Source organism: Mauremys reevesii, unplaced genomic scaffold (assembly GCF_016161935.1).
Source record: "Mauremys reevesii isolate NIE-2019 unplaced genomic scaffold, ASM1616193v1 Contig92, whole genome shotgun sequence".
Taxonomy (NCBI): Eukaryota; Metazoa; Chordata; order Testudines; family Geoemydidae; genus Mauremys; species Mauremys reevesii.
In genome coordinates, this window is record NW_024100909.1 from 52,076 (window position 1) to 75,874 (window position 23,799).

The 23,799-nt window shown below is 48.7% G+C and overlaps 4 non-coding genes across 4 annotated transcripts; 1 reads left to right on the forward strand and 3 right to left on the reverse strand.

Annotated features, from left to right (window-relative positions):
• On the reverse strand, positions 1-217 carry LOC120395059. The gene has a single exon (XR_005592467.1). It is a non-coding gene; the product is annotated as a small nucleolar RNA U3 (small nucleolar RNA).
• A 3,280-nt stretch (positions 218-3,497) lies between these two features.
• Positions 3,498-3,571, reverse strand: TRNAN-GUU. The gene has a single exon. It is a non-coding gene; the product is annotated as a tRNA-Asn (tRNA).
• Positions 3,572-19,247: 15,676 nt separating this feature from the next.
• TRNAI-UAU lies at positions 19,248-19,341 on the forward strand. The gene is made up of 2 exons: positions 19,248-19,285; positions 19,306-19,341. It is a non-coding gene; the product is annotated as a tRNA-Ile (tRNA).
• A 2,980-nt stretch (positions 19,342-22,321) lies between these two features.
• TRNAS-AGA lies at positions 22,322-22,403 on the reverse strand. The gene has a single exon. It is a non-coding gene; the product is annotated as a tRNA-Ser (tRNA).
• Positions 22,404-23,799: the final 1,396 nt, after the last annotated feature.

Consider the following 23,799-nt stretch of genomic DNA (forward strand, 5'->3'; position numbering starts at 1 on the left):
ACCACTCAGTCTGTGTTCTCTTCTTTTTAACTTCCTAAAAGGAAAGCAAGAACAGTCATCAATAGCAGACAGCAGATGCATTAAAGCACCACTGTCCACGCACTTCATGCTCAGAAAAGAACACTTTAACTTCTTATCGTGGTTAGCAAGGTCAGACACTTTTAACCACACTTCTCTAGTTACAAACTATAGAAATGATCCCTGAAAGTATAGTCTTAACAAAGCTGTGCTCGGCTACACACCCAGGCTAATGTGGGCAAGCTTTATTCCCATGGTGAATGTTTTCATACAACGGGTTTCACCCCCAGCGAATTAAAGAACAAAAATCTAAAACCAGGTTCCCATTTCATTAAAGCACAATTGAGACCGCTTTAGAAGACTGGCCATTAGAAGATGTTTATGTCGCTATTTACAGAAACACACCTCCTGATTAGCATGTGGAGCTCCTAGCAACTAATCAAACCCTCTTGCTTTGCCATACCTTTCACAGGCTCCTCTGTGCCACATGACAGCCAGTCAGGCACAGACAATGCAGACAGGTCAACCCTTTCTAGCATGCTCCACAGTTGTTTCTCTCCGGCTTGCTCTCAAATTCATCTGCACTAGAAGTTTTTGCAGGGTTCTATGTTACCGGTGGTACCTGCACTAAGTCAGTGGCTCTCAACCTTTAGAGACACCTGTACCCCTTTCAGGAGTCTGATTTCTCTTGCATACCCCCAAGTTTTACCTCACTTAAAAACTACTGGCTTACATAATCAGATGCAATATTTATAAAAATAAATCACTTGAATATAAGTATTGTACTTACATTTCAGTGTATAGTATAGAGAACAGTATAAGCAAATCAATGTATGAATTTTAATTTGTTACGAATTTGCTAGTGCTTTCTATGTAGCCTGTTGTAAAACTAGGCAAATATCTAGATGAGTTGATGTACCCACTGGAAGACCATTGGATACCCCTGTTTGAGAACCACAGCACTAAATCACCCTTACTTTTAGAACTGGTGCCACTTGACCCAAAGCATTGTGAACCATTTCAGTGCTAGTAGACAGTGGCAACACAGCTGCACTAGGTCTGTTGTTTCTCCCTGCACAATTCCCACTTGGAAAGAAGATATCTTCTGATCTGACCCTATTTACTATTGTGAGCTGCATAGGCAACTTTCTCTGTGTTATGTGAGCAGAATCCACACACTATATACTACCTGTATGGCCCTGAGGATGCCACATCGGCCGCAGCTGCCGATTGGGCCACAAGTTGAGAATCACTAGTCTATAATTTTGCAAAGTCCATTGCCACAGGCTTTTCCCCCCTGTCTGCTGTGAGACAAGAGCACATGAAATTCATAGCAATATAAATATGAGTTAAACCCCCCAAATATATTTACATAAAAACTAGACAGTCTCATTTTAAAACAAAGAAAAACACAGGCCACACAGGGAGTGGGGCAAGAGTCTCCAATGATTTATACCCTCTCCTACCCGCCATTCAGCATAAGAATTAACCTAAATGGATCATGACTATTTACATAGAGCATCTTTCTCCTACAAAGCAGAATAAGACAAAAGGTTGAGGTTGTTCCCCTTCACATTTGGGAGGGAGGGGGGAGGAGTAGAAGGATTAAGAGGCTCAATCCACTTCAGATTATGAAAGAAACCAAGCAGACTAATGATTTACTCAAAACCCATCCCAGCAAAAAGAAAACCAGACTATCTGCACCTAAGCGTTATGCAAGTTTCTAAATAAAGCTATTAGATCTAACCTTCCTCATAACTAGATTTCTGGTACACTGAAAAAACGCCTTCTTTTATTCAGTATACAAAGCCTAACCACTCAGTCTGTGCTCTCCCCTCTCGCTTTTCCAACTAGCAGTCTATACAGTAACTCCTCACCTAACCTTGTAGTCATGTTCCTGAAAAATGCGACTTTAAGCGAAACGATGTTAAGCGAATCCATTTTCCCCATAAGAATTAATGTAAATGAGGGGGTTAGATTCCAGGGAAATATTTTTCACCAGACAAAAGATTGTTTGTGTGTATACACACACATACACACGCACACAACGTATAAGTTTTAAACAAACAATTTAATACTGATACACATCTGAAGAAGTGGGTATTCACCCACGAAAGCTCATGCTGCAAAACATCTGTTAGTCTATAAGGTGCCACAGGATTCTTTGCTGCTTCTACAGAACCAGACTAACACGGCTACCCCTCTGATACTTGACAGTGATGATGATTGTGAAACTTGGTTGAGGAAGAGGAGTCAGAGGGTGGGATATTTCCCTTACTGCTAAATGATGAACTAGCAATTGGCTGAGCCCTCAAGGGTTAACTCTCTCACTCTGCAAGGCAGCAGGAATGGAGGGAGATATGCGCATTTCCCTTAAGTACACTGCCTTGTTAATTAGATCAGCTTGCTGAAACCTCAGCTGCTGCAAGCTCTCTCCCTCCTGAGTCCTGCTCTATGGAAGATGGGGTAAGCGGGGTGCAGGAGCAGGGGGTAGGGGGACACCCTGACATTAGCCCCCCCTCTTCCTTCCCTCCCCCCGGCACAGCCTGCGCATCTGCCTGCCAGCACGAGAGCGCGTAAGGCACTAATCCGGATAGTGGCGGCTAGGTGGCAGGGGGAGGGTGTGAAGAAGCAGCAGAGTGACGCAGCGGAAGCGTGCTGGGCCCATAACCCAGAAGTCGATGGATCAAAACCATCCTCTGCTATGCGTGCGCTTGTTTCTTTTCCCTGTGGGCCTTCAAGCGAGCCGGTGACCAGCAGAGCACCAAGAGCCTAGGCCATGAGGCAAGAGGTGGCTGAGGCGAAGGGGCCTGCCAGGGAGCTCCCCGGCACCTCTGGCTGCCTGGGCTGAAGGCAAGAGGCAGGCCTAGGCGTGGCGAGGGCCTCCTGTCCCGGAATGAGGCTGCAGTGCTTCCTGGTCCCCTTTTCCCACCACCCCGGCAGGCGGCTGCTGCGGGAGAACACGAGGGAGGCTCTGGGGGCGCTAGGCAGCGCTGTGTGTGTGGCTGTCAGGGGAAAGAGCCGAGGCTCCCGACTCGACCTGCCATTGACTCGCGTGGCTCTGCGCGGCCGTCAGCCGGGGCGGGGCGGGGCGGGCCAGGCCGCGGACGTGACTCAGGCTTGGGCCGCATGGCCGTGCTTTCCTAACGAGGCATGAGGCAGGCCAAGAGCTTTGCACAGCGTACAGGGAAGTGGGAGGGAGGCGTCTTTGAGCCAGCCTGTCTCCTCCGCTTCTCCCTTGCCGCTTGGGCGGAGGCAGGAAGGGAGCGAAATGTTCCCGGCTGAAAGTTTTTGTGCTCGGCCTTGAGGATTAAGCCTGAGCCTCCGGCACGGCTGCTGGCAGATGGGTTTCTGAATGGCATCCAGCCCGCTCTTTGGACCACCAGCTGAAAGCACTGAGGCCAAGAGGCAGCAAAATGGAACCTCTGAGGCTCCCCCACAGGCCTCGGGGAAGCAAGGAAGCAGCACAGGCTTAGCGTCGTCCCTGGGTGGGCTCGAATCACCATCCTTTCGGTTAACAGCCGAACGCGCTGACCCATTGCGCCACAGAGACACGGAGGGGCAAGGCTGTATTGAGCACAAAAGCCAGGCATCAGCTCAGGGTACGATATAGCACATGCATGCAGTGGATAGACAAGCAACAGCAAGGAACTGGACTGCTATGGAGCGAAAGTTCTGTGGGAAGGAACCGAAAAGAGCACCGGGGCTGTGGTACAGCGCTCGCATACACTTTCTTCGGCCTGTTTTGCTGGAAGAGTTAGCAGAGCAAGATTGTTAGTCACAGGTCAGTGGGTGGGTTTATGCAAATACTAGACTCTTGGACGGGAGCAGGGTCGGGGGGGGCACACGACTTCTGTGGCACATGTACCACCTCTGCAACTAACTTTTGCTACCTCACTCCCTAACAACACACCTTTTACCTCTCAAGACTAAAATACACCGTGAAAAAGATCTAATGGCATAAGCTTAGGATGAGCAACTGCAGCACTCACAACAATTTGAAGAGATTCAAAACCACCTCTGCCTCTGTCTTTCCACACCAGGAACAGCAGAAAGGACATCAGTAGCACCTGCAAGAAACCAACAAACATCCATTTCTACCTTCCTCCACATGCTGCCGTTAGGAACCCATACCCCTAAATGGTGAGTACCTTTCTGGCGAGGGTGACGCTCTCAGGCCTCAAATGCCAGGTACAGTTACTCTGTCCTTGATCCAAAATCAACAGGAAAATACACTGGATTATTCCTGCCCCAATAACAAAGAGACCAGGGAACCCGCAGCAGCTGCAATGACCGTTTGGACAAGCACTCCCATCATGCAATCCGGGGTGGGTGTTACCATGCAAATGACATCAGCCCCAAAAGGCCTTGACGACAGATCACCAACAGATGGCAGGGTAGACTTCATACTGACCCTGCTTCAACTAGATTGTGGCAAAGATTCCCAAACACCGAACGTTAAAACTCACCTAACGCGGGTCAATCCATCCTCATCGTCGTAGCCGCTCGTTATACTCCACACCCGAACGTAGCCCTCATATGGACAACATACCCTCCTAACTCAGTGTCTGTACGTTAACCTTTTACCCCCAGTCAGGGCTATTGCAGATTATGTATTCCTTATGCCACCCGATCTTAAACCGAACTTTGTACCCCTTGGGTAAGCTGTACGTTGTTCCCTGAGCACCAGAAACTTCTATGCCGAAACTCTGTACTGTACACTTTTTTTTTCTTAGAACGTCACCTTAATAAAAAGTTGACTTTTGTTCGAGATCCCGGCTCCTGTTCCTTTGCAAGGCGTGTGCGTTTGCTCCAGGTTTTAGTCTGCTAATACAGCGGGGGGCGATTGAGCCAGACGCGCTTGCCTGCTGCAGACACGGATCCAAGGCTGAACCTCGTCCCCCACAAGCTTGAAAGCTTAACTGAAAACTGTTTAAGAAGTGCTCCCGTCTCCGGCACTCAGCTACCCAGCTCCCAATGGGGTCCAAACCCCAACTAGATCCTTTTTACCCTGTAGAAGCTGTAAAATCCTGTGACCAGGGCAGCTGCCTAGCAGCCTGCGCATCTGCCTGCCAGCACGAGAGCGCGTAAGGCACTAATCCGGATAGTGGCGGCTAGGTGGCAGGGGGCGGGTGTGAAGAAGCAGCAGAGTGGCGCAGCGGGAGCGTGCTGGGCCCAGAGGTCAATGGGTCGAAACCATCCTCTGCTACGCGTGCGTTTGTTTCTTTTCCCTCTGGGCCTTCAAGCGAGCCGGTGACCAGCAGAGCACCAAGAGCCTAGGCCATGAGGCAAGAGGTGGCTGAGGCGAAGCGGCCTGCCAGGGAGCTCCCCGGCACCTCTGGCTGCCTGGGCTGAAGGCAAGAGGCAGGCCTGGGCGTGGCGAGGGCCTCCTGTCCTGGAATGAGGCTGCAGTGCTTCCTGGTCTCCTTTTCCCACCACCCCGGCAGGCGGCTGCTGCGGGAGAACACGAGGGAGGCTCTGGGGGCGCTAGGCAGCGCTGTGTGTGTGGCTGTCAGGGGAAAGAGCCGAGGCTCCCGACTCGACCTGTCATTGACTCGCGTGGCTCTGTGCGCTGTCAGCCGGGGCGGGGCGGGCCAGGCCGCGGACGTGACTCAGGCTTGGGCCGTATGGCCGTGCTTTCCTGACGAGGCATGAGGCAGGCCAAGAGCTTTGCACAGCGTACAGGGAAGTGGGAGGGAGGTTTCTTTGAGCCGGCCTGTCTCCTTCGCTGTATTGAGCCCAAAACCGGGCATCAGCTCAGGGTACGGTATAGCACATGCATGCAGTGGATAGACAAGCAACAGCAAGGAACTGGACTGGTATGGAGTGAAAGTTCTGTGGGAAGGAACCGAAAAGAGCACCGGGGCTGTGGTACAGCGCTCGCATACACTTTCTTTGGTCCGTTTTGCTGGAAGAGTTAACAGTGAGAGACTGCTAGTCACAGGTCAGTGGGTGGGTTTGTGCAAAGTAGGAGTGTACAGGGAACTGTCTTTGAACAGAAGGAAGGAGAGGAACCAGTGAGAGGAGGGAGGCTGAAAGACTTCTCTCTGAACAGCATTCTGTGTTAATGGTTCTTGTTTTGAAATCCTCAATTGGAGTCATTTCAGGGAAGTGATCCTCACTTAGTTACGTAATTTTCAAAGTCATGTGAATGGTGTTTGGTGCGTGTCTGGGAGCTCGTCATGGCAAGGTAGAAAGCAGTGGGGGCAGAGAGGCTGTGTAACAGCCAAGGGTGTCAGCCTTGTTTTTTGGCTCTTTAGACCTCAGATCCAAGGGTATATTACTTCTGTTCACTGGATTGTTGGGTAGTAAGTCATCTGTTGGACTTTGATTTATTGTCTTTTGTCTGAAGGTAAATCAATCACCAAATGTGCTCCTGTTGATTCTGCAACTTTACCAGGGTGGGAGTGGAGTGGAGTGGAGTGGATGGGGGAGCCCCACCTGTCAATCCTGTGCTGTGAGGACAGGAGGTAAGTCACAATAAGATATATCAACTTCAGCTACACTATTCTTGTAGCTGAAGTTTTGTGTTTTACATTGACCCTGTTCCCCCACCCTTCCCCCAGTGTAAACCAGGCCAAAGTGTAAGTAGTCTCTTAGCCTATCCATGCTGTGATCAAGTGTCTTGGGGTCTATCTACACTATGAAATTAGGTCAAATTTATAGAAGTGGGTTTTTTAGGAATTGTTTTTATACAGTCGATTGTGTGTGTCCCAACACAAAGGGCTCTAAGTGCATTAAGTCACTGGACTGCATCCACAGTACCAAGGGAGCGTCGACTTCTGGAGCGTTGCAATTTGGGTAGCTGTGGGTAGCTATCCCACAATCTCCACTGTCCATTGGGATTCTGGGTTGAGATCCCAATGCCTGATGGGGCAAAAACAGTGTCGCGGGTGATTCTGGGTACATGTCATCAGACCCTCCTCGCCCTCCCTCCCTCCGTGAAAGCAACAGCAGACAATCATTTCGCACCTTTTTTCCTGGGTTACCTGAGCAGATGCCATACCACGGCAAGCATGGAGCCCGCTCAGCTCACCGTCACACCGTACGTCTCCTGGGTTCTGGCAGACATGGGACTGCATTGCTACACAGCAGCAGCTCATTGTCTTTTGGCAGCAGAAGGTGCATTATGATTGGTAGCCATTGTCATTGTACTCCTAGGTGCTCTTTTAGCTGATCTCAGTGAGATCAGTTGGGGTGCCTGGGCAGACAAGGGAGTGACTCAGCCAGCTCATTCCCATCTTCTGCCAAGCAACCAGGAGAGGATGATGGCTAGCAGTTGTACTGCCCCGTTTGCTACCAGCCTAAGATGTAAAAGCTAGATGGATCAAAACAAGAAATTGACCTGATTTGTTTTGTGAAATCAACGGCCTGCTAAACCCACGGTTTTGAGTTCAATCCTTGAGGGGGCCATTCTGTGTGACAGTTGTTTGGGTTTCTTCTTGATGCAAAGCCACCCCTTTTGTTGATTTTAATTCCCTGTAAGCCATGCCGTCAGTCACCCCTCCCTCCATCAGAGCAATGGCAGACAATTGTTTCACACCTTTTCTCAGTGCAGAACCAGAAGCTGCAAAAGCAAAACCAGGCAAGGAGGCGACAGCAGTGCGGTGACAAGAGTGATGAGGACATAGACATGGTCATAGACTTCTCACAAAGTATGGGCCGGGCAATGTGCCCCGGCAATGTGCACATCATGCTGATGAGCTCTGCATGGTCACCTGTGCTGATCAGCACACTACACTGGCCAAACAGGAAACGAAATTAAGAAGTTTGCAGGCCTTTTCCTGTCTATCTGGCCAGTGCATCTGAGTTGAGAGTGCTGTCCAGAGTGGTCACAATGGAGCACTCTGGGGTAGCTCTGGATGCTAATACCTTCAAATTGTGTACACCAATACCCTAAATTCGACCAGGCGAGGCTGAGTTCAGTGCTAATCCCCTCGTCGGAGGTGGAGTAAAGAAATCGATTTAAAGAGCCCTTTAATTTGAAAAAAAGGGCTTTGTCATGTGGATGGGTCCAGGGTTAAATCGAGGTAACGCTGCTGAATTCAACCTAAAGTCATAGTGTAGACCAGGCCTCCGAGGGATTTTATAGTGTTAGCCAAAAGGGCTCGTTTCCCCCTGGAGCTTACCTAATTACACCAAGGAGGCACGGAGACAGGAAGACGAGTACCACACCCTTTATTGATCGGTCAGCTGAGCGGGTGTTCCTCTCGGCTAGTGCCAGAGAAAGAGACACACCTTACATGGCCAGATGGGCCTACCTTTATACCCCGAAACAAACAACTTAGCCTACGTTTGTCTACGTCATTTGGTTGACCTGTAGAACCTGTACATGCATCTATTAGGGGATAATTGGATACGCAGGATACATATATCATTTTGTGGGGGCTACAAGAGACATACAGCTGTTGAGGATACATTTGTCATTCTGAAGGGGACACAAGATACATCCGTTGACCCTTTGTACTAGATACTTTGGATGCATACATGTGAACGCAGCTGCATACACTTGGGGAGCCAACATATACTTGGGGAGCCAAACAAAACTGATAAGCGAAATAGCTGACTTAGGTAGATACACGGCCTTCAGTCTAATGAGTTCTGTAAGCTTTCCAACACAGTTTGGACAAGCATAACATAACTTTGGTTTACTCAGGCCTAATACGGAAAGGCTTCATTAGCACTTTGATTTTTCCAACAACTCCCCCCTTTGAGAATACTCACCAAACCTTTTGGCTGAGTTTTCTCACACTTTGAGGCCAAAAAGCAATGAAGCTCTGCAGAAATATTTACAACTGCTCTTTTAAGCTTAGTCACCCCCAACCCAGGAATGAATGCATGGACAAAAGAGTGGAACCTTGTTCATTGAACAACTAAGGGATTGGGGCACTGACTATAACTCAGGTAGGTATACCTAATGGTTTAATTTCTCAGATGTCTCAGTGAATAATTTAGTCCCATATGCATCCTCCCCATGGACCCGGCAGGATTCGGTATGTGGGAGCCCACATCCACCCTAACCGGTCCATATGCTTGGAAGGAGCACTGTAAATGTACACACTTTCATCCAGAAAGTGTCCAAATATGTTTCCATGACCACAGATCAGATGGTACTTCAGATGTGTCTGTAAGGGCAGTGGGCCAAGTCTGGTACTCAAGATTACTCCAAATGGCCATCAGCTGGTCATTCAGGAAATCCTGGATTTCTAAACATACTAGATCCCACTGCAATGCCTTCCCAGTCTCAGTGATATTCAATACCATCTCTGTCAGTAACTTCTGGGTTATAGAACTAAGGGTGGAAATGACATGTAACTCAACTGCTCCAGCCTGTACTTAAGATAGCTGAGCTTAAAAAAATAAGGCTAGTGGCCCTTTCTAGTCGGCCCAATTTCTTATTATGTTCTTGGCCTTTAAGAATATTCCAAATGGCTGTTACAGTGTTAGCCCCAGCCCACAGGGATCTGCCCAATTTCTTCTTTTTCCAGAGGAAATAACCCAGGCTCTTTGTTGTGCTAATCTAATGGCAGCCCCTTGTGAGCAATCTGGGTATGTAAAAGTGATCTGAAAACTGGATAAAGGCAATGTCATTTAAAATCCAATTAGGGAGGGCAATACATACTAAAGGATTTATCCAAAACACAGGGCGCAGCCTGTAGAATAAACCCCAAAATTCAATTAATACCACATTTCCAAACAGGATCCCACAAGTTTCTTCCTGCCAGTGTAGAATTTTTGTTTCTTTACCAGGGTCAGTTCTCAATGTCCTTTTTAGTCAGGAATTCCTGGACTTTGGCAATGTCAGTGGAGTGAGCGTTCCTTCTCCTTTCCCAAAACAATTGTAGTTTAGCATTCTACAGGGGAGAGATTATCAGCACATCACCCTGTAATGGTTTTTGATTCTTCTAGAAAAGTTCAAAGGCACAGTAGGTCTGTCAGCGGACAAGGGAGAGGTTAGCTAGCACGTCACCTTGTCCTTTTTCCCTGCTGTCCAGAAGGCACAGTGGAGCTAGAAGAAGGAATAGCTAATCATATAGGAGAGTTCTCCTGATGTGGACGGGTCTTTTTGCAGTGAGAATCATGGGTCCAAGCAGTCAGTCTTTGGCATTTCACAGCAGTGTTGGTAATCAGCAGGACTCAATAAGGGCCTTTCCAGCGTGGAGCCAAAGCAGTCTTTTGTTGGTGGACCTGTACATTGATCCGGTCTCCAGGTTCCATGGAGTGGCAGGGCTGCTAGGGTCTTCGGGTAGTGCGTCTTTACCTGTGTAAAAAGGAAACCTAACACATTGCATTAGTGTCTTTGCAGATTGTACAGCCCCCCTTTTCTGGTTGTTAGCCAAGTGTCCTTGAACGAAGTCAGTGTATTTTTTTTTTTTTTTTTTTTTGGACTGAGCTTGCTAGTTAAAGTTTTTCTCATTTAACTCGTTCTTTTTCCTTTTCCCCTTTTTGGCTTCCTTTTTTAACCTACAAAGGAAACTTTTACTTTTTACTTATACACCTTTTGTTAACAATGAACACATACACATTGCTGTTATACAGTACATTAGTCTTATTATTTAATGTATGCCACATATACCCTTCTACTAAAATAACCTTATTAGAGAGCTTTGGAACAACAAGCCAGGACAAGCACACCCACTTTGATGAGTTCATTTAATACAAGCTCTAGTTCAATAGCTTCCCACCATCCCCAGCCCTCTGGCTAGAAATCTGAGGTAGCCAGAAGGATCCCATGTACAATATGGGGAGTGGGTTAACTTTTTATGTCCTTGCTTCCAAAGACTGTTAGTATGCAATTTGGCCAATGCAGTTTTTTTTTCTTTTACTTAAGAAAATACATAAGACTTTAGTATATTACATTTTTCTGATGTATTCAAACACTTTGTATTTTAAGTTGAACAAAACAAATATCTGCATTTCAATTCAAGCCTTCTGCTTTATTTCAAACCAGACCATCCCATGAAAATATTAAACACATTCTGGCCACTTGAGACAGACACCACAAGACAGAACATAGAACACAAAACATAATTTTTACTCTGCCAGTAAATCATGGTACGTTGTATGCTGTTTAGCTGGCATTAGTTTTCTTTGATTATCTGAAAGACAAAAACAGAGGTCTACCCCTTCTGGGCAGTCAATTATTGCTTAAAATATACAAATACCCTTGTTGATTTTAGGCAAAACAGGGGAATTACCCCATATTTTCTTGTATATGTTTTATAGGCAGCCCAGGTTTCAGTGGCTTTTACCTTATCAGTTAGATAATTTGCATTAATACAGATGCTTTCTGGCTTGCTTTTTACTTTTAACTCCTGCTTTTAAACACTGAAAGAAAACATCACCACTTATAGTGCCTTAGAGCCTAATAAATTTTCATTTACATAGCACTGTATACATTCTTCAGCTAATTCAACAAAATTGTTCATAGCCAAATGATTGCAATCTAATAATTTCTTTGCCTGAATTTATTTACAAACATTTAAAAAAAAACACCAAGAACTTTTCTCTTTAGCATTTTTACAAAGTTCAACTACTATTCCCTCCAGCAACTACAGAGTTAACTCTTCACTCTCCTTCAAATCACTTGCTCTTTCCTTATATCACTTGCTTTGTCTTTCAACAGCCACTTACCAATTCAAATCACCATTCCAAATATCCTCCTGAGTATTTGAAATCCCCATGCTTATACTCACTTACTTCTTCCTTCCACGAGACCCTCAAAAGTTTCCAACCTGTTCTCCAAGCTCTCTGTCTGTTGCCCGCCCGCCTGGGCCCGATCCTTTTTTTTTTTTTTTTTTTTTTGCGCTGAACCGTTTCTTTCATGGGCTTCTGCCCCCACCCTTCTGGTTTTTTTCCTAAAACATTTTATGCACAAGACGACCCGAGTCCTCCCTCGTGAGGCTTGCCACCTGGGCAAAACGCATGGCCCACTGGCGTTAACTATTTAATTGCCTCTTGTAGCAAACACACTGCTGTTACGGCGTATGCTGAGCACAAATGGTTACATTTTAACAAGTCCCTGAAGGACTGGTACTTGCTTAGCCAGGGCTTCCTTTTTTCCAACTACTCTATTGCCCAGTCCTGCTACGACTGGGGGTAGATCCTTTCACCTGCCACCCTTCCTGGTCAACCAGGGTGGAGAGAGGAATGCTAAACCCTTCTCCAGTTCTCAGACTTACTGCAGCTGAGAATGGGCACATCTTTAATTATGCAATCCTCAACATATAACACCAACAGAACCAAATAAAACAAACATAAAACAACAAGGGTAAAACAAATAGATGGTGTAAATTCTACAGGGTTCCCCCATTCTCTATTGCTCACCAAACTGTGACAAATTTCTGTTACCAATTTATGCCTCATGTCAGGTGATCAAACTGACACTGCAGGACGTTGCAGGAGGATAGAGAAAATACACCATATAACCAAATTTTAAAGCTTCATTAAAATGATAAAACAATAATGGAGAGTGTTGGGAATGCTCCCACATCACTCAAGAAAGATATAAATGCCCCATACTTACACATATCCAGACTGGCCACCTCTGTATATAACATTCAGAAAAGGGGAATAGGTGGACGGGAGATTATCCTGTATACAGCTTGTTCAGAATTTCCAACATGCTTTCGCTCTTGGGAAGGCTGTTCTTTTACACCCTGGAATCTCCTGCGGTGTCTCTTTCAGAGATTCTAGTCCAGGTCAGCTGCCTGTGGCTTCTCCAGTGTCACCAAGCCACACCAACACCGGCATCCGTCACAAAGTCAGACTGTTGGATCTCACCAAACAGTTAAGCTTTGCAAATGTAATCTCAGTTCTGTAACTTGTACTGCCTTTGGTTTGCTTGACCTTGAGCATAAAACAACTTTCTTTTTTTTATCTCTGGGCGAAGCTGAGTTTTAAATTAACCCGTTTCTAGACAAATTGCTCACACTGTGTCAGAGGCTTTTCTTTGGTGATTAAAAGCTCCTCTGAGATATATGATCCTATCTAGATTAAAGGTACCTTTTAATGGGCATTGTTTAGATGGATCTTCACGCGTATAAAGATTCCAATTCTCTAAATACCTGCAGGTTTTAGAACCATAATGTACGTACATATAATATGCTGGGGTACCCTTAGGGGGTGAGGTGGAATGTTTAGACTGTCCCTTACCCACACGGAAAAGAAGGGGGGGGGGAGAGAAGATGGGTTCACACGCTCCTAGACCCGGTTACAGTTTTGGCTTCCAGCATACCAATAGAACAAGAAACAAAAGTACCCCTACCAAAAAGAAAAGCCAGCTCTGGGGCTGCTCTAAGTCCCAGTAATTGTTCAGCACGGCCCACGGACTTGTGGAGTTAATGGAATTATTCATTAGCCGTGTCTGAACCTAGGTACCTTAACCAGAAAGCTTTTACCCACACACCTTCCTATTTGTGGGTTCCTTTACCGTTAGGGGCCCAAGGTCCCAACCCGCACTTCGGGGGCGTTAATCCTCAAACCCAGGAGGTAACGCACTTACCACGCCCGGAGTGGCCACGTCTGGCAGGTGGACTCCCCTCTTCTGGTACTGTCTTGCCTCCGTATCGTTTGGAGTTCTCTATAGAGGGGGCGTAGCCGTCCCGGCCGATTGCGGCGACCCGGAGCTCGAGCAAACCAATAGCTCAAGGTGGCCACTCTCCTGAGCCGTCCTCGGCCGCCGGTCAGCGCCCCCAACAGGGAGAGAAGTCCCGGCGGAGTTGCCATTTGTTAGCCAAAAGGGCTCGTTTCCCCCTGGAGCTTACCTAATTACACCAAGGAGGCACGGAGACAGGAAGACGAGTACCACACCCTTTATTGATCGGTCAGCTGAGCGGGTGTTCCTCTCGGCTAGTGCCAGAGAAAGAGACACACCTTACATGGCCAGATGGGCCTACCTTTATACCCCGAAACAAACAACTTAGCCTACGTTTGTCTACGTCATTTGGTTGACCTGTAGAACCTGTACATGCATCTATTAGGGGATAATTGGATACGCAGGATACATATATCATTTTGTGGGGGCTACAAGAGACATACAGCTGTTGAGGATACATTTGTCATTCTGAAGGGGACACAAGATACATCCGTTGACCCTTTGTACTAGATACTTTGGATGCATACATGTGAACGCAGCTGCATACACTTGGGGAGCCAACATATACTTGGGGAGCCAAACAAAACTGATAAGCGAAATAGCGGACTTAGGTAGATACACGGCCTTCAGTCTAATGAGTTCTGTAAGCTTTCCAACACAGTTTGGACAAGCATAACATAACTTTGGTTTACTCAGGCCTAATACGGAAAGGCTTCATTAGCACTATGATTTTTCCAACAATAGCTACTGGCTGGCTGGGTGTCCAAAAAAGGGAGCAACCCTCCCCCCCAGCTTCCATTGATCACACTTGGTAACTACTAAGCAGAAGCACAGAATCATAGATTGATTTGCTGAGTCTCCTGCAGGCTTCCTAACAGCACAGCAGGGCTGCTCTTGGTTCTGCACAATGTTGTTTCGTTTAGCAGTGACTGTGAAGGCACTTCCAGCTATTTGGCCGTGGGAACTCTGGTATTAAGTGGACACCCTGTGTATGGCTGTATTGCTTGTAGATTTATATATTCTGTATTGATGTTACCAAATGGAGTATTTTGTAGCTGTCTGCTATAATTTGTTTAACTTGTATGAATATGAATATGCTCCCTCAGACTTAACTACCTGCCTTTCACACACTCCCTGCCCCTCGCTCTCTGGGGTGGGAACAAGCCACCAGCATGTGTGTCCATTGGATTTTTTTTTATTTAATTACTTCTCATTGTTAAATTATTTATGAGTGTTTTTTAAATTTCATTGCAGTGCGTTTTCTTCCTGCCACTGTCACCTGGCAGCTCAGGGATGTGAGATTCTCCTCCATTGCATTTCTGCCTACGGAAAAAGAAGAGAGATCACACCTCAGTACTTTTGGAAATAAAAGCAACCTGGAAACAAACCAGCTGTCTCCTCAGTGTGCAGTTTGTGTCTCTTTTGGTGCAGTTGATGTGTGTGCAGCATGTGTGGTGCACAGGGGCACTGTGTGCTCACATGGGAATTCACCACCCTTGGTGCAGGATTTGACTTGTTCCTGGAGTGAATGTAGCACTGTGGAGTGTCAGGCACAGGCTGCATGACCCCTTCCATTTATCCTTGGCGCAGATACAGCCCAGGCAGCGCTACTGCAACCTCCCATCCTGCTGCCCTCCACCATCATCTGCACAGCCCACCTGTCAGGGCAGGAGGGAATGTTGCTCCATGGATCCTGGTTCTCAGATGGGGCTGCCCTGGGATGGGGGGGTGTGGTTGCATCCATTAGGTCACCAGACTGAGCCTTCTAATATCCTTGGTGATTGTTCCCAAGATCCAGGACTTTGTGCTCAAACAAAGAAACATCTCCCAGCTTCCTGGTTGAAAATAAGGCCCTTTCCTTGCAATGTAGAGGAAAGAAGTAGATCTTCACCCCAGATGGGACTTGAACCCACAATCTCTGGCTTCAGAAGCCAATGCCTTATCCAGTAGGCCACTGGAGCTTTGATGTACAGCTGTTGAAAAGATGGAAATTTCCTCTCATAAATGCACATTCCTCGCATTTGCTTCAACACTAAATAGCCCCTTTATGTGCCTTAGAGAAACGTCTGCATCCCCTGGCAGCGAGGCACCTGGGCAGGTGGCTGACAGAGCTGAGCACCACCTTTCTGCCAGCCACATTTAGAGAAGAACCCCACCCTGGAGTCACCCCTCCCTCCTTCAGCACCTCCACGGCTGTGGCTCTGAGTGGCAGTAGGATGATTAGGGGGTGAATCCGGGGCTGGAAGGGGGGTAAGGTCGGCCTGTAAGGAGTAACCAGGTGGGGCAGACCCAGGGGGAGGCTGTGGGCTGCTGGTTGGTTGTTGGAATCCGAGCTCTAGATCAAAGCTGCACAGCGACCTGACACCCAGGGTTATAGGGCCGACATAGTGACCCCTTACTGGCCTCGGTGACCCCCAAACCCTTGTTACTAAGGGCATTGAGGAGTCTCTGTCACTTAAAGCTTCTGGGAGCTCCCCAGCAGGCTGTGGGCGTCAGCCGCCTCCTGCCTCACAGGTTAGACTCTTGGCACCGTGCCAACCGCCCCCTCGCTTGCAGGCCCAGTGTAAGAAGCAGGAGGCCTGGTGCTGGCAGAAGAGGGTTTTGATTAATCAACCTCTGTGTTATGGGCACAGGACACTTCCACTGTGTCCCTCTGCTGGCTTTTCTTCAGCAGCGCCTAGCGGCCCTGGCTCCAGCCTAGTGCCTGGTGAGCTCTGGCACTGGCAGGAAGCGCTGCAGGGTGCTGGGCAGCGGCCCTGGCAAACCAGCTGCTGGTAGGTGTCTCTGTGGTATCATGGGTCAGTGAGTGCAGCTGTTAATGGAAAGGAGGGGGGGTTATGCTCCCCCAGGGATGCCACTGAAGGCTCCTCATGGGCTCCTCAAGGTCTGCTGGGAGCCGTGATGTCCCCCTTTTGCCACGTTGAAGGCTCCCTCCTGGACACAGTGGATTCACCTGCTGCCTACAAGAGTGTGGGGGCCGTGCTGCAAAAGCGCATCTCCCAGCAGCCATGCCAGAGCCTCAGGTTTAATCCTCAAGGCTGAGCGCAAATTCTTCAGCCGGGAACATTTCGCTCCCTTCCCGCCTCCGCCCAAGGAGCAAGGGAGAAGCGGAGGAGACACGCCGGCTCAAAGACGCCTCCCTCCCACTTCCCTGTATGCTGTGCAAAGCTCTTGGCCTGCCTCACGCCTCGTCAGGAAAGCACGGCCATGCGGCCCAAGCCTGAGTCACGTCCGCGGCCTGGCCCGCCCCGCCCTGGCTGACAGCGCGCAGAGCCACGCGAGTCAATGGCAGGTCGAGTCCGGAGCCTCGGCTCTTTCCCCTGACAGCCACACACACAGCGCTGCCTAGCGCCCCCAGAGCCTCCCTCGTGTTCTCCCGCAGCAGCCGCCTGCCGGTGTGGGTGGGAAAAGGGGACCAGGAAGCACTGCAGCCTCATTCCGGGACAGGAGGCCCTCACCATGCCTAGGCCTGCCTCTTGCCTTCAGCCCAGGCAGCCAGAGGTGCCGGGGAGCTCCCTGGCAGGCCACTGCCTCACCCAGGAAATAAGGAAAAGGCCATGAATGAAGAAGTCAGGAAATAACAAGGAAATGAAGAGGTTTGTCGAATGGGTTTCTGCCCGATTTACCATCTTCTCAGCTACCGCTCAAAGTTAAAGACCTAAAGTCGACCTATCGGCATAAGTACAGATGGTTGGATGGGAATTAAATGGAGCTGCTGTCACAAGTGTTAGGTGCCTGCAAGCAGCATGCAGAGCGTTTAAAACCACCGCAGTTAGAGGCTCAGATGAAACGTTTGCCCTAAATCAGAAACGACAATAGGAGGACCAGCAGAAAGCCACTCTAGGTAAACGTCAGAGTAATGGAGGCCATTAGAGGCAAAAAGTCATTCCTTAAAATTTGGAAATCAGATCCTAGTGAGGATAATAGGAAGGTGCACAAACTCTGGCCTGTTAAGTGTCAAAGTGTAACAAGTCAGGCCAAGAAAGAATCTGAGAAGCAACATGCTAAAGACACAAAAGCTAAGCATAAATCCGGTCAATGCGAGTCCTGGTCAGTCCCCGCAGAAAGGTGAACCCCCTCTGTGGCTGGAGTGAGCTCCTCTAAGCCGACCTCACTACAGACCTGTGCCAGGTAGTGCTCATTGTAAAAATGTTTCCTCTGACGGTTGGGAAAACGGGACCAGCGGTGCTCAGGCCGGCTGACACAATTAAAATCCCCCCCAACAACAAACATCATGCAGTCCAGAGGAAGGGAGCCTTTGATCTTCCCTCTCATGCCTTAACTGGGGACCATACACACTAATATAGCAGTAACCAGTGCCACAGAGCACAAAGCCCACCAGTAATGCCCTCCCTGGTCTAAGCTCCACCACCTTCTGTACTCGCACCGTGAATGTGAAGAACAAGACTCCAGCCCCATCATTCTTCCCTGTCCAGGAGGCCCTTCCTCCAATCACCCTCTGCCTATTGAGCTACCCTAGAGTTGTTAATGTGCATTTCCTGAACACCCACCATGGCCAAGTCCAGCTGCTCCAAGGCACTGAACAGCAAGCACCTCCTTCTGGGCCCCCAAATCCCTGCCACCTTCCACACGGCCACTTTCACAGATGCCCCTTCCCTGGTACTGCCCTTGCTCAGCTGCGCAGAGGAGTTTTCATCCCCAATGCCTGCCTGCCACTGCCCAGCAGCCCTCTGGCACCATTCCTGAGGGCCACCACGTTCGGAAAGACAGCTCTCATCTCTCAGGGCCCCATGAGAATACAGTATTGCAACTTTTTTAATGGAAAGGGCCCCCAAAATTGCTTTGCCCTAGGCCAGCCCTGCTCACCTTGGGTGCAGGCACCGCTGTGCTTCCAGAGAACAAGCTGCCAGAGGCTGGGGTTAAGCCAGGGACCTTTAGATCTTCAGTCTAACACTCTCCCAACTGAGCTACTTTGGCAGCTGCTTAAAAGTATTTTGGCCTGTTGCTTCTCTGCTCGGGATGCTTTTGCAGCAGTTGAAAAGCAGGTAGGAAAGCAGGGCCAGCCCCCGAGTGGGGCCTCTGACCGTTCCCACTCAAGGGGCTCCTTTTGGCAGGGGGGCAGGAGATATTTCCCACAAGAGGCTCCTACGCTGCCTCATCCCCCAAGACCCCTCCTCCCGCTCACTGCTCTCCGTCCCCTCCCCACCATCACTCGCCCTTATGGTCATTAGAAAGTGGCAAGGCAGAGCCCTCCCATTTTTAAAAGCCCTGGGGTGTTGTTCCCCCCTGTTCAGGCACCTCTGGGGCCCTGCACTTCACACAGCTCTCCCTGATTTCAGCTGTTAGTGAGGGAGCCTCACTGCTAGCGCAGACTGGGCAGTTCCTTGCATGAGAGACACTGTCCCAAAGCAGGACTAATGCTTAGAGCTGGTTATCAGTGACTTCAGATCTGTTGGGCTGCAGCAAGACTCTCCATTGAGTCTTAACCAGCTCTGTTATTACACAGGGAAGAACAAAAGGGTCAAATGGGGCCTGGAACCCTTAAGAAGAATCCACCCCACCGAGTACAACACTTGTCGCTACCTGCTCCCAGCCCCACTGAGAATGTTTTGGGGGTCACACCTTGGCTTTATCAGCCTAGGGGGGTTTCAGAAAATACAATTCAACAGATGCTCTAGTGGTACAATTGGTTAGCACACAGTACTTATAGGGCAGTGCTGAGAGAAGCTATGCTGAGGTTGTGAGTTCAAATCTCACCGGGAGCACTGGTTTTCATTAACCACATGGCATCACCCCCTCATTTGGCCCTGTGGAATGTAGAATTCCAGCCCCGGGACACTGAGGAGGGGAGGAGTGGGAAATGCCCCCTTCAATTATTACCTCCTCTCCAGAGTGCAGGTGAGAATCTACAATCCTTTCTCCCCCTCCTCCCTGCCAGCCCCTGTGCCAGGATCCCTCAACCAGAGCCTGGAGTCCTGCCCCTGGCGTCTGTACTACTGACAAAGACTAAGTGACAGGGACAAAACACTCAAATCCCGCCTGGTGCGGGGAGCCAGGTTTGCTCTTCAAATTCTGTCATTGGTACATTTCCAGGCCTGGGAATGTCCCCCAACGGCATTGAATGGGAAGCTGCCTGCAGAACAGTGACACTGCACAGAGCTCCTGTGGAGGAGGGGTGGGAATTAGTCACATTTTGAGGATCGTTTGGGAAATGAGCCTTTGCTGACAAGGTTTGTCTCTGTTCATATTTCACCTTCAGGTGTTATGTTGAGGGATCTTTAGTATATTTTTGTGAGGTTAATAACTATCTCCTCAACTTTATTTACTCAACTTAAAAATTGGTGTCACTTGATTTTTGCATCTCCCTGTGAAAATACAACTGACACGTGTGGCTTTCTACAGGGGGTCATGATGTTAAAGTTGGGGAATTCAGTCTCTGTACTTCTGGGGAGATGTTGCTTTTTTACAGCTGCCTCACGGCCAGGCACACCGGGCTGTTAGCTGCACCCACGGTCCTTGCCAGGGGCCCCTGCTGAACCCTGGGCGGCGTCACTGCAGTGCTGGGGTGACTCTGCAGGGGGAGAAGCTGCTGTGGAGCAATGTAGAGCAGGTGCAGGAAGGAGATGGGGTCACTATTCACATTCTGAGCTGCACAATTTTCCAAATTTGGGAATAGATTCATCGATTCATAGACTTAAGGTCAGAAGGGACCATTATGATCATCTAGTCTGACCTCCTGCGCAACGCAGGCCACAGAATCTCACCCACCCACTCCTGTAACAAACCCCTAACCTATGTCTGAGTTATTGAAGTCCTCAAATCGTGATTTAAAGACTTCAACGTGCAGGGAATCCTCCAGCAAGTGACCCGAGCCCCACGCTGCAGAGGAAGGCGAATGTCCGATAACAATTCTAAGGGGAAGGTGAATGCAGAGCTATGACATTGGAGATGCCCAGACCTCCAATGGGGGCAGCATGGAAATTAATAATGGGAAGATCACTTGCAAAATTAGTCATCACTGACAAGCTTTGTCTCTGTTCCTATTTCACGCTGTGGTGTTAGTTAGAGGAATCAGTACAGATTTTTACTATATTAATTAAACACTTCATTTTATTTAATCAAGCCAAAAACTTAGTATCACTTATTTTTTCTCTGTCCTAGCAAGAATGAATTGAATTTTGTGACTTTCTGGAAAGTGCAGCGAGATTAAATGTGGGGAATTCAGTCTCTGTGTTTGTGAGCTGATGTTTTCCTCTCACAGGTCAGTGCCTGCATTGAAATACCCAGAGGGATCTAAGGGCTGGTGTATGCTGGGCACTGAACTGGCAAAGCGATGTCTCTCATGGTGTGACCCCCCCCACAAACCCATATAGTTAAGGTGACCTAAGCCCGGGTTAGATAGTGCTAAAGAAAAGGAAGAATTGTTCTCTCCATGCAGCTATTACAGGGATGGGAAAATCCCTCCACTCACTGTCTACTCCAAAGTGCTATAGCAGTGCCACAGCAGCGTTTTAAGTGTAGACAGAGTGAAAGTAGATTTATCTCCAGTTCGCACTGTGGATGCTCAGGCTCATTGTACTTCTGGGGAGATGTTGCTTTTTTACAGCTGCCTCACGGCCAGGCACACCGGGCTGTTAGCTGCACCCACGGTCCTTGCCAGGGGCCCCTGCTGAACCCTGGGCGGCTGCACTGCAGTGCTGGGGTGACTCTGCAGGGGGAGAAGCTGCTGTGGAGCAATGTAGAGCAGGTGCAGGAAGGAGATGGGGTCACTATTCACATTCTGAGCTGCACAATTTTCCAAATTTGGGAATAGATTCATCGATTCATAGACTTAAGGTCAGAAGGGACCATTATGATCATCTAGTCTGACCTCCTGCGCAACGCAGGCCACAGAATCTCACCCACCCACTCCTGTAACAAACCCCTAACCTATGTCTGAGTTATTGAAGTCCTCAAATCGTGATTTAAAGACTTCAACGTGCAGGGAATCCTCCAGCAAGTGACCCGAGCCCCACGCTGCAGAGGAAGGCGAATGTCCGATAACAATTCTAAGGGAAGGTGAATGCAGAGCTATGACATTGGAGATGCCCAGACCTCCAATGGGGGCAGCATGGAAATTAATAATGGGAAGATCACTTGCAAAATTAGTCATCACTGACAAGCTTTGTCTCTGTTCCTATTTCACGCTGTGGTGTTAGTTAGAGGAATCAGTACAGATTTTTACTATATTAATTAAACACTTCATTTTATTTAATCAAGCCAAAAACTTAGTATCACTTATTTTTTCTCTGTCCTAGCAAGAATGAATTGAATTTTGTGACTTTCTGGAAAGTGCAGCGAGATTAAATGTGGGGAATTCAGTCTCTGTGTTTGTGAGCTGATGTTTTCCTCTCACAGGTCAGTGCCTGCATTGAAATACCCAGAGGGATCTAAGGGCTGGTGTATGCTGGGCACTGAACTGGCAAAGCGATGTCTCTCATGGTGTGACCCCCCCCACAAACCCATATAGTTAAGGTGACCTAAGCCCGGGTTAGATAGTGCTAAAGAAAAGGAAGAATTGTTCTCTCCATGCAGCTATTACAGGGATGGGAAAATCCCTCCACTCACTGTCTACTCCAAAGTGCTATAGCAGTGCCACAGCAGCGTTTTAAGTGTAGACAGAGTGAAAGTAGATTTATCTCCAGTTCGCACTGTGGATGCTCAGGCACTAAGACTACAATAATAACAACAGCAGCGCAGCGCTTGCGTAGTTGGCAGGATTCGAACCTGCGCAGGGAGACCCCAATGGATTTCTAGTCCATCGCCTTAACCACTCGGCCACAACTACTTGACACACCTCACTTTCACTGCATGATGATTTTGTTCTTACTGAATTGTCACTTCAAATTGTTTGCTCAGACCAGCTTCCCCAGCACACTCACGGCTGCGCATCAGTGTAAGTGTGTCCTTGGCTGAACAGCGAGAATTCCTGCCCATTTCCCTTCCGGCTGGAGCAGGATGGGAGTGTGTTTGTGTTAATGACATTGCTGTAGATTGTTGTTCATTCCCCACTCTGACAATTCAGACAGTCCCTTTCCTAGTCAAATCTCCAGCACATCGTTCCAATAGCAGGGGGCAGGATTTCTCTTGGGCACTGAAATTTTTTCAGGGGGCTGGTGCATGAACTCAGCCTTGCATTCCACCCTTGATGTTTCATGGACTAACAACAGCAGCAGAAAGAAAGAGCGGAGCCAATATCTCCCTGGCAGGGATGCAGGTGCCATGACCCCTCTGTCTGACCGTCACTATTGCAGGAGAAAAAGGTTCACTGGCATCGAATGCCCTGGCTCAGACCAGAGACACAGGGAGGTTTTGCTGTTTATGGATCTGTGCAAAGGAAATTGTGTCTCTGTGTGAAACTGAGGTCAGAAATGAAACATCCACACGGTGGCCCAATGCTCTAGGGAATGTGGGTGAAGGACTCGGGCTGAGAAATGATTTAACAGGGGTTTGTTTCAATTTATTGCCCTGATTAAAATCTATGGCTAAAAGGCAGCCACTGTTGTTAGTACTTGTACCTGTGTAGGGACACCCCAGTGGGTGTCAAGTCCATTGTCTTCACCAGGGGCAGTCGATTATTTTAGCAAAGTACAAATTTCTTGGTCAAGGCCTAGGCTCCAGAGCAAACAATACACTGCTGATAAGAAGAAGTACATCAAAAGATTTTGCAGCCACCGTGGGCATAACTATGATGTGTCGTGTTTCACTCTTTATACCTGGCGCCACCTCCTTTCCCTTTAGCCTTGTAGTTGACCAAGGGCAAAGCTGAACATCTCCTCAGCTACCAGGGAGTGTTTCTGTCCATTCCTGCGAGCTACACAGGGGTTTGATGTTGCTGCTTTCAGTCCTCTGGTTCTGGCGGGATAAGGAACAATTCAGGCTGTCGCTGAACTGAAGGAGGAAGATCAGTTTTTGACAGGGAGAGGGACGCCTCCTCTTAAAGGGGTTTGTCTGGCTGGCAGTCCTGGTTCCCAGGTCTCGCCCATGGGGCTCCAGCAGTTTTGGGACCGGCTCACTCCCTTGGCCCCACCTGCTGCCCCCAGGCGCTCCCCCCAGGGGCCCCGTCAGTGCAGCGGAGCTGAGCAGCGTCTGCCTGCTCGCTCCAGTGGCTGCCGGCCCCTCCCCATGGCAGGGCAGGGTGGGGCTGGGCCTCCACACGCTGCCCCCGCCCCGACCCCCTGCAG